This window comes from Sphaeramia orbicularis, chromosome 3 (assembly GCF_902148855.1).
Source record: "Sphaeramia orbicularis chromosome 3, fSphaOr1.1, whole genome shotgun sequence".
NCBI lineage: Eukaryota > Metazoa > Chordata > Actinopteri > Kurtiformes > Apogonidae > Sphaeramia > Sphaeramia orbicularis.
Window position 1 is genome coordinate 19406956 of NC_043959.1, and position 11845 is coordinate 19418800.

At 38.0% G+C, this 11845-nt stretch overlaps 1 pseudogene; it reads right to left on the minus strand.

Annotated features, from left to right (window-relative positions):
• The window catches only part of LOC115417167 (sodium/potassium/calcium exchanger 1-like), a 25127-nt pseudogene extending 13492 nt beyond the window's left edge, over positions 1-11635 (minus strand).
• Between the last annotated feature and the right edge of the window lie 210 nt (positions 11636-11845).

The window sequence follows — 11845 nt, forward strand, 5'->3', positions numbered from 1 at the left end:
CTGGTACCATATGATATTTAACGGTCCGTCACTTGTCGTCACTTGTCGTTTAGTCGTCTTTTTGTCCTCACTCTACCTGGAAACACGGAAACTAAAGTTTGGAGAAAGCAGCAGAGTCCTGTCTGGGATTTATTTGAATACGATGGAGAAGAAGAGAAAAGATATCAAAAAACCTAAAACTAAAACTAAGCATTTACAAAAAAAAGAAAACTAATTAAAACTAGCAAACCTGCTCTAAAAACGAATTAAAACTAACTGAACTAGAGAAAAAAAAAGTCAAAACTAAGTAAAACTAAACTATAATGAAAAATCCAAAACTATTATAACCTTGGTCTGCGTGGTCATGTGTTCCATCAGAACCTCTTTTGTGCATGTGGGTCACTTCAGGGTCACTCTCAGTTCACACTCAAAACTGATAGAAGTCGTGTTTAATGTGGAATATGAACGAGCACACAAAAAAATCGTATTTCACCCAAAAATCCGACTTGTGCATTCAGACCTGCTGTGTGAAGGGAGCCTCAGACAGTTGCGTGCTCTGTTTTGTGTCAGTGCTGTTACCTTCTCCCAGAGGGTCCAGGGTGTGGATCATCAGCTGGAAGATGGTGTTCCTCAGTGACGTGTTGTGGAGGGAGGCTGCGCTGCCGCCGCGCTGCAGGATCGGACGAACCTAAAGAACCCACAAACACATCATCACAACACTTCAACCTCAGGATGATCGACAGACGAGCTTTAATTATGGCTTTTCCTGATGTAAACTTTATTTATTTTTTATTGATTTATTTCGAATATGGAAATGGTACAAGCTTCCTGATTGCTACTCACTGACTTCATTGCGCAACGTAATATAGAAGGAAGCAAAAAATGATAATACACACAAAAAAAGAAATACATGCATCTATGCTTCCTTTATGGCGTTAATCTCAACAAAATGTCCCAAAAAAACAAAAAAAAAACAAAAAAACATATATATATATATATATATATATATATATATATATATATATATATATATATATATATATATATATGTGTGTGTGTGTGTGTGTGTGTGTGTGTGTGTGTGTGTGTGTGTATATATACATATATATATATATACATATACATATATATATATATATATATATATATATATATATATATATATATATATATAAACAGCAAACTGTGTCAAATATATATATATATGTATGTGTAGAATCATGTTCTCTCCACAAACATCATTCATTAGCTCTTTTCCATGAATCCTATTATTGCTCTGATAATGTGACCAACAGTCTAATCAGAATAAAAATGCATAATGTTAGAATAAATAAGAGGTGGTTTTCATTTGGTTGCTACGGTGGTCGACAAAAACCAAATACGTTTCAACAGCCCAATGCGTCTCAGACAGAGAAAACAGCTGCAAGTACAGAAACGATGCCAACTCACAAACTCAAACACAGTCTAAACCAGGTACAGAAAGAAGAAGGTGGTGCAAATGAAAAAATGCACTGCAAGAAACAGAAACACATGCATAATCATCAAGGTTATTATCGTTAACGAAAACTAACGAAATGATGAAAACTACAATTGTCAAAACATTTTTGTTAACTGAAATAACTAAAAACTATAATTAAAAGAAAAAAAATTATAATTAACTGAAACTGTATTGTGTGTTTACAAAACTAACTAAAATGTATAAAAAATTATAGATAAAATTCCCTTCGTTTTCATCTTTGTCAACGTTGGATTGATACGAAATCGATTTATTTCCCTCGAGCAATTTTAGCTGCTGGCACAATAGGATATTTAACGGTCCATCACTTGTCGTCACTTGTGGTTTCCAGTCGTCTTCTGGTCCCCACTCTACCTGGAAACATGGAGACTAAAGTTGGGAGAAAGCAGCAGAGTCCTGTCTGGGATTTATTTGAATACAACGGAGAAGAAGATACAAGATATTAAACTAAAACTAAGCATTTAGAAAATAACAAAAGCTAATAAAAAAAAAACCTAGCAAACCTGCTCTAAAAACTAATGAAAACTAACTGAATTAGTGAAAAAAAAGTCAAAACTAAATAAAAATAAACTATAATGAAAATTCAAAACTATTATAATCGTGATAATCATCAAATGTTCTGCAAATAGAGAAACGATGCAAACCAAGAAAATATGTGCAAACAAAAAACGCTGCAGAACCAGTCAGTCCAACAGAAGAGCTCCAAACCTGTAGGGGGCGCTGTCAGCAGAACAGACACACAGGATGGAGAGACAGACGGAGAACAGCTGACTGACAGGGTTTCAAACTACAGACATTCAAGTAGATGTATAGCATTCATACCACACTTCCTGTACACACTGTATAATATGTGTCATATTTGTCATAAGCTTTTTTTTTAACCTGTAATATATGATTTTTAATCACTGCTAAAGCACTTGTAGTTAGATGTAAACTGCATTTCGTTGCTTTGTACATGTGACATGTGCAATGACAATAAAGTTAAATCTAATCTAATGGGACTTTTATTAGATTCTATTTGACACTAGTCTGTTGTCTATAAACGCTGCCCCCTACAGGTTTGGAGCACTTCTGTTGGACTGACTGGTTCTGCAGCGTTTTTTGTTTGCATCGTTTCTCTATTTGCAGAACATTTGATAATTATGCATTTGTTTTTGTTTCTTGCGGTGCATTTTTTCATTTGCACCACGTTCGTCTTTTTGTACCTGGTTTAGACTGTGTTTGAGTTTGTGAATTTGCATCGTTTCTGTTTTCTCTAACTGAGACACATTGGACTGTTGTAATGTGTTTGGCCCTTGTCGGCCACCGTAGTTGCAGAGTGGCGGTGGGTGTAAACGTTTTAATGCCTCATAACCATGTGAACACTCCATCCAATCTTTATCTTGTATTGACCCAGATCGGACTGTCTTGACCATATTTTTATGTCGTGTATCATTAATTCAAGGCTGATCCAGACCATAACTACAAGCATCTCACAGTGTCTCTCATCATTAACCCTCTGGTATCCAGGTGAGCATGTTATGCACGCTTTCCACTTCCTGTTATAAAAGGTCATATTATTTTTTACTATTTGTTTTATGTCAAAATTCAAAACTTGTTAATTTTTTCAGGATTTTTTAAAATTCTGACCCATCCACTAAAATCAGCACATTATAAACAATGGAAAATTCCTACACTAACCCTACATACACACAGCAGGTCTTAATGCACTATTTGGATTTTTTTTGTTGAAATCTGATTTTTTTGTGTGTGCTCGTTCATATTCCACATTAAATGCGACTTCTATCAGTTTGAGTCTGAACTGAATGTGACCCTGAAGTGACCCACATGCACAAAAGAGGTCCTGATGTAACATGTGACCACACAGACACACACTGTGTTTACGGAGGTAACACTCCTGGGACGCAGAATTGTGATGTTTGTCACATTTCAATGATGTAAAGGTCAGACAAATGCGACCTGGCCATTCAGACTGAAGTCACATTGGAAAATATCAGATACGTATCAGATTTCAGACCACATATGAAAGTGGTCTGGGTTGGGTTAGTGCTGTTCAGACGGTCTTTAAGAGATCAGATACAGGTCACACATGGCAAAAACATCTGATTTGGGCTACACTTACCTACAGTCTGAACAGCCTCGCCCAAGTGAGTAACAAAATGCTCGTTGACATAATTTAGCGCAAAAAATAATAATGCATATTCACCCATGTTGGTGTTAATCATTGACCTATGCCAGGCTGCAAAAATAAAATACTATTAGTCCAATTTTTATGCAGGATATTGAAAACAAATAAAGTTTTTGTGTGGTAATATGGTTTATGTACATTACAAACAAGGCATTTAAAGGGTTAAAATATGACAGTTATTGACTATTTGGTATTTTGTTATGGCAAAAGTTGATGAAATAAAAAAAAAAAAGCTTAAAATTTTTTTAACCCTATAATGCCAAACGTATCATATTTGGATACATGAGTTTTGAAGCCCGCTACATGATTCAGTGTGATATTTTTTTTCTTGAAAATCCTGATGTATACAATAGATACATGCAATACACAGATAACCCACCAGGGGGAGGAGTTCACTCACCAGAGGCCTTTCCAGTGACACTACAAGACTGTTATTAATGAGGAAGGAGGAAGAACTGGGACCATTTAGAAAAGGAATTAACAATTTGTTAAACATGTTTGTGTTCTATTATGTTTTTGTTTGTTCAGAAATAATAATATTTGAACAGTGAAACCCAATGGATCAAATATGATACAAAATTGAAACTCATACATGGAAATTGATATTTGGAAAAAAAAAAAAGGGGGGTTGTTCAGAAGGACCAGTAAAGGATCCAGTTTCAAAGAACTGGAATTTTCTGTCAAAGATTTAATGGTTCAGGCTTTACAGGGTTAAAAAAAACTGCATGAAATAAATATGCGACATACTTCGCCGCTGTCCAGATGATGTGTTTTCAGTGATCAGGATGGGCCTCTGTGGTCAGGATACCAAAGGGTTAATGGAGTTAAAACGTCCAAAAAATAACCCACATCTAATCTGAAATGTTTGTAGAAGCTGTTTCTGTTTAAAGGAGACGTTATAAAATATACGGAACTAAAACACTTCGACTTAAAGGTGGGGTAGGAAATCCTGGAAAAACGGTTCGAACGAGCTACATTTGGAAAACACACAATTCAGAAGTCCAAACCCCTTTCTTCAAACTTCCCCCTGAGGCCATGCCTCCAGAGCACCAGACTGTACTCGCAGAGGGGGGAGGGACTAATGACAGTTGAGTTTGATAGACACATCACGGTTCAATCATTTCGATGGGTCGGTTAAAATGATTGGATGGTGTTTTTTTTCAGTCCTGTCCCTTCCACAGGTGGCTATGTTTTTTTATTTTTGTGTTAGAGCATTTAATTAATTGGTTGTAATCGATGTGTGAAGGGGATTTTAAGCAATATAGCCTACAGCGCTGATTCATCAGTAAACCATGGAGTTTAATAAATGACAGTGGATGGACACACTTGGTTTATGTTCAGATAATGAGATATTTTGTTGAAAAAGTCATTTTTTTTCCTGAGTTTTCTCTGTTTTGATAAAATAATCTTTGAATTTACATTCAGTTTTCATGAACATCTAAATTAAATATAGGAACATACATGATTTTACAGTGAAACATGCAAAATACAGAAGATAATATTATTATAAATGCTGATAAATCAGTTAAAGGTTTAATAGAGAGGAAACATTCATTTGGGAACTGACACAAAAATAGCACTGGGTCTTTAAGGGTTAAATATAATAACCTGTATTTTCAGAACTTTTCCTTTTTTTAGTTTGTGGATGAAATTCACCTCAAATATGTCAGGGTTAAATTTAGCTGAAAGGCCGTTTTTCCTTCTTTTTTTTTTGGACATGAAAATAATTATTGATGGAATGGACCTGTCATGTGACCTGTCATGTGACAAACAGGTAGAAGTCCCTTTAGCTTTGGTCACTATCCAGGTGATTCTTTCACTAACTATGTTTAGTTTGCTCAGGAATAATGCAAAATCAACTGAGTATCTCATTTGTGGAGAATCTAATCTTTCTAACCAGGTAGAACATGCAGAGGTGTCAGAAGTATTCACATTTATTCCTCAGGTAGAAGTGCAGATACTAGGGTTTATACCAGTGTTTTACAACCTTGGGGTCGGGATGCCACATGGGGTCGTCTGACCCTGGCCCGTTTCAGATGCTGCAGCTCTTTCATAATTCATAGTTTGAGTTCTTGTTTGTTCAGTATTAATTGTCAGCCTTGTAAATCCAAGCTGGACTGACTGTACATATCCTGACCAAGAAAAATTAAATTCTCCCTTTGTGCAGTAATCTACAACCTGGCTTTACCGCCTCCGTCCAGATAATATACATTATATAGACTAAATGTCCTCTGAAATTAACCTTTATTTGCAACGTAGTATAGCAAACTATTACATGATCAAAAACTAATATATTTTAGTAAAAAAAAAAGTCTCCGTTTTGAATGTCTGGGGTCGGCCAGAAATTTGTGATGTTAAAATAGTCAGGAGACAAAAAAAGGTTGGAAACCACTGTTTTAAACAGACTTCTGCAGAAGTACAAGTATCAAGTCAAGCTTTTTACTCCAGTAAAAGTACTGGTTTCAAACTACTTAAATATAAAGTAAATGTTAGAGGGAAAAAGTGCCATTAGGGCAAAAGCTTAGGAGGTTCCACAGGGGAGGGGCCTATAGCGCACTACCACCCCCCCCCTCCCCAAACACATTCTCTAAAGGCTATTTTTAAATGTTAGTAGAAGTAAAAATCATCTGAAAATAATTACTCCAGTAAAGTACAGATAACCACATTTATACTTAAGTAAAGTAAGAAATGTTTGTACTTAGTTACTTGACACCTCTGATAACATGAATATATTGACAAAGGTTTTTTGTGGAACCTTTAGTGTATTTCAGACTAAACAGTTCATGAACATAAACTAGATTTTCTCAGTAAAACCACTGAAACCCTTACTGTATTTCAGTTTCAACACAGTTTCCAGTCGATCTCCCTTCACCTGACTCTTATATTTCTATGTCATCATACATATATTTTTTTTTTCATGCTTGCTTATATTGTTTTGCTTACTTAATATCTATATTTTTTAAATTAATACCAGTAGTTCATGTTTCTAAGCGGGTCTTGCCTTCAGTCTGCCTCGGTCGTCCGGTGTTTCTGACGGTGATTTGTTGACCTTAGGAGTCGGGGGTGTTTCGGGTTCAGGTTTAGATTTGTCTTCAGGTTTGGTGCTGGGGAGGAGGAGGAGGAGCAGGAGCAGGAGCAGGAGGAGGTGGAGGAGCTTCACTCTCCGTGAATTCAAACTCAGTTACAGTCACAAACGGAACGGGCTCTTAAACATTTATTCCTGCCTTCAGATCCTCTGCACTGACCAACAGACCGAGGACCCACTGTTCACCTGCCAGTACCCAGCTGACACTAGTGTGTACAATTTGAAATTCATACCATAAAAGCTCATATTATTTTTCACATTTGATTTAGGTCAGACAGTTGTTCATTTTGCATGATTTTTTAAATTCTGGCCCAAACACTAAAATCATCACATTATAACCATGTTAAATTCCTTCTACCAGTCAGTAAAACGCACTGACAGGTTTTGAAATGATTTAACCAAGTACGAAAAATAATAATACCTATTAACCATGTTGCCATTAATGACTAAGTAATCCCATTTTTATGCAGTAGATTTAACTTTTTTTTTTTTTTTTTTTTTTTTTTGCATTTTTCGCATCAAAAATATGGTTCATGACATATAAAGGGTTAAAAATATGACAGGTCACCTTTGACCTAACACAAAAAATAATGCATTCATTACTAATGTTCCCATTGATCATTGACATATGCCAGGATGCAAAAATAAGAAATAAGTAATCCAATTTTTATATATTGAAACAAAAATGTTTTTTTGTGTTTTTTGCATCAAAAAATATGGTTTGTTTACATTACAAATAGGTATTTAAAGGGTTAAAAATAAAATTTAAAAAAGACAACTGAGTATTTGGTATTTTTGTTTGTGGCTCAAGTTGATGAAATACTAAAAGGCCCACAGGCCTTATTTTTGACACACCTGGAACAGAGAAAAGTGTTTTTCTGCCAAATGTCCATATTCATGTGGACAGGGTGTTAGATATGTGGATAGCAACAGGTTTTTTAATGTGGGGGAGGACAGTTCACAGTGAAAGACCGAAAGAAGACGGTCGTGTTCACATGGTTAAAACACACCAGGAAAAATATAAAAAAAAAAACCAAAATAGTTTTAATCAGTGGATGAATACAGACAGCTGCATCTGATGGAGGATCATCTGTTCTATATCAAAGCTGTTGGTTTATGAATAAGTGCTAAAAAAGGAATATTACATGTATGTAAAATATAATATATTCTAGTTATATTCTATACATACATACATATATATATATATAGATATATATATTTTATATTATAATATATATATTATTTTGTTTTTTGTTTTTTTCAATGACTATGATTTTTTAAATTTAAATTTTCTGCCTCTCAATTTCTAAAACACCATTTACTTTCTTTACATCTCACTTTGGAAGAAAAATCTCCCATTAAACTTTACGGAAATATTGATGTTTATAAACTATAGGACATAATATTGGGACACATCATGTCTACAGCTGTTAGATGTCCTGTTCATGACGATTTCATATAAAAAAACATCAATATTTCCTAAAGTTTAATGGTAGATTTTTCTTCCTCAGTCAGATATGATGAAAGTAGATGATTAGTTGTGGTAGAAATTATTATTTACAGTCAGAGCAGGAAAAAATATTTTAGAAATTTAGAGGTAGAACATTTAAAATTACAGTCATGGATAAAAAAAAAAAAAAATCAGTGTTGAGAGAAATTCAGTCCCAGCCATCTCTGAGCATTTTAAATCAAAGATAACATTTCCCCAAACTAACCAATGCAATGATATTGATCCCATAATATAAAACTATATTCTGACATTAATCATTATTGTTTTGTATCCCAGACCCCTGTTAGAAAAGAAACACCTGAATTCAACACGTCCACATACTTTTGTCCACATAGTGGTGTGTCATTTGTGGAAAAGGTTTTTTCGTTCCTAAACCCATGAATAAAGCATGTGTTTGAGGCCCCGGTGTGCAGGATCATTAATGTGTCCTCATGTCTGTGCTCTCAGACTGAAGAGGACACTTGTACGACTCAAACATGTTCAGCTCATCCTGGGCTGCAGCGTCCGCATCACGGACAGAGCTGATCCTGTTGATTGTCCTGTTTAATGACATTTCTGCAGACTGACGTGTGCGGACTGAGGCTGGGTTCGTGGCTGTGACACCTGGAGTCCTTTCAGTTCTGCATCATCAAACGCTCTTCCATCATCACCTGCTCCACAGACCAACCACGTCTCGCTTTCAGTGTTTCAGATGAAAGCCTCGTCTGCCACACCTGACCATTGTTTCCTCCTCGTTTGTGCTTCTGCCTCTCATGAAATCAGTTCAGATTTAAGGACTAACTGCAAACAAAACCTTCTATAAATACGAGTTTACCGATTCATTTGTCAACCCACAGTTTGAGCACAAAGACATTTTAACCCTTTAGGTCCAAAACATCCTCCATCGACCAAAACCACCTACTGATCTAAACTGTTTAACACCTGCTGATCCACTAATCCTATCAATGCTTGTCAATAAATGGTGTAAAATACAGTTCTTCATGTTTTCATGGTCATCAGATATGACCCATGTGGACGTTCAGAGGCTCCTAGTTATCGTGTCAGATATGATGACATATAGACATTTCATGTTGTTCATATTTGTTTAGGCCATTTTTTGTGATGGGATAGTTTGTAAATGTAAACATTTTTATATTTTACTTTTTTAGAGTAAACAAAGAGAAAAATTTGTAGTTGTCATTATTCATAGGTTATCTATATTATAAAAGGGAAGTAAACTCTGTGTGTGTGTTCGGGCATCACACTACCGCCGTACAGAGCTGACAGCTGCAGGTTGTCATGTTTATGTGTTTTTTGGTCGAGGAACAGACTATGGAAACGGTCAGTTGACAGGACCAATATTTTAGGAGATATTAGTAATTTGGTGGGACGGCCATGGCTCAGAGGTAGAGTGGGTTCCTCCATAACTGAAGGGTTGGCGTTTCGAATCCCGCTCTGTCCTAGAGCTGTCACCGCTGTGCCGTTGTGTCCTTGGGCAAGACATTCACCCACCTTCCCTCCAGTGTCACTCACAGTGGTGTACGAAAATGTATGAGTGTTCGGTGGTGGGGGGAGGGCCGTTTGGTGTGAGTTGTCAGCCACACTTCTGTCAGCCTGCCCCAGGGGATAAGAATGTAGTTTACCACCACCAGAGTGAGAATGTGAGAGTGAACGAACACTGGATCAATAATGTAAAGTGCTTTGGGTGCTGAGAAATCTAATCCATTATTATTATTATTATTATTATTATATCTTGGAATACATTGACCTCCCAGTGTCCAATCAATTGCTATGCCCAGAATCATAGAATCATTATTGAAGTGGGTTACCAAGCAACAGATAAACAAAGGGCCACGTTGCCATGGTGTCAAATTTCATGCCAGCTGAGAGGTTACTGAACTGAAATGACTGTGGAATTTACCAAGAAAGGAAAGGAAGTAAAGGAATGATCTGGATCAGGGGTCTAGAACCCATGATTCCCCACGGGTCAACACACTAGTTATGATATAAGAACCTGCAATATTGACCACTTCAGATCACATTGGTCTGAATGTGGAACCTGAATGAAATTGATTTTGACCTTTGATTGTTAATATTTTCAGTGTAATTTTTTTTCACAAATTCATCCCATGGGCCTTTTTGGACCCTTTGTCCGCCGGTTTTGGCCCCTGGACCTTATGTTGGACACCCCTGCTTTAATTCATCCATCTGTTCATAGTCGTACTGATTTTTTTTTACTTCTGTGTGTTGAACGCTGCTGTGATTCCTCAACATTTCGTCTGCAGATAAAGTTGATGTTTCAATAAACTTTTGTGTCGCCGTCTGGGACTGACCTTTCGCCGTCGTTGTTGCTCCACACCTTGACGATGTTCATGTCTTGTTGAGCTGCGTCTTCACCACCTGTTCGATCTGACTGTTGAACTTCATGAAGCTGACGTAGCTGATGTAGCCCAGCACCAGCAGGACGCTCTCCCACCACCAGATCATGTTGTCCAGGAAGAACACGATGAGCATCATGAGGTCCAGGATGTAGAGGTGACGTCACGGAACAGCGGCCACCACGTCAGGTGCAGCATCTCCCGCGAAAAGATGGCGCACATGCCGATGACGAAGAGGATGTTGAAGACGGCCGAGCCCACGATGGTGCCGATGCCCCGTTGCTATGGGAATGAAGACGCCGATCAGGGAGGTGAAGAGCTCCGGAGCCGAGCCTCCCGCCGCCATGAAGGTTGCCCCGGCAACGTCGTCTGAGATCTCCAACTTGTCGGTGATGACCTCCAGAGCCGGACGAAGAATTCATCGCAGACGATCGCCAAGGCGACGAACTGGTCATCCCGAACATGCAGGATCACCCAACCCTCCCGCCGCTGCTCCACCGAGAACAGTCCTCAGGGTACCACCCTTCCTTTGAGGGGGTTGAGGGGGATGTGAGGGGGCGGGCTGGTGGTGGGGTCACGGTGGTGGTGGGCGGGGCAGGGGCGGGGTCGGAGGGGTTTTGGTTCCACATAAATACACTGTTCGATATCTGTCCTGTTGACGATGATCACCAGAGGAGGTTCGGTGCTGAGCTCCGTCTCATTGGACGCCCCCCCCCCGAACGTCGACCTCCACCGCGTTGTCGTCGCCACCACCGCGGCCGTCTAGTCCGGAAACGCCAAGCGCTCGCTGCTGAGACTCAGAGTGTAGCGAAACACAGCAGCACACCTGAGGAAGGTAAAGGTCAGGTGATCCGTCATGTGATCTGCACAAACCCCAACCGTCCAACTCAGTCAGCTCAGGATGGGCGATACTGGGAATGTGGGTATCGATCCAACACCAAGTAAATACAGGGCTAGTTTCACCAACACCGATACTCATACTTTTCACTTGAAATGTCATGATTGTTGAATAATTTTGTGATTTTGCCTTTAGTTAGTTGATAATGATAAAACACAGGACAAAGATTTTAGGCGAATAAACATGTTTTTTCATTAAGGAACTACGATAGAAACAATTTAACAGTTTAAAATAATAATAATTCCCCTTTTAAATTGATGGTGTTACCATGGTGATGAATTATTACACACATCACATGTGACAGTTTGTCTG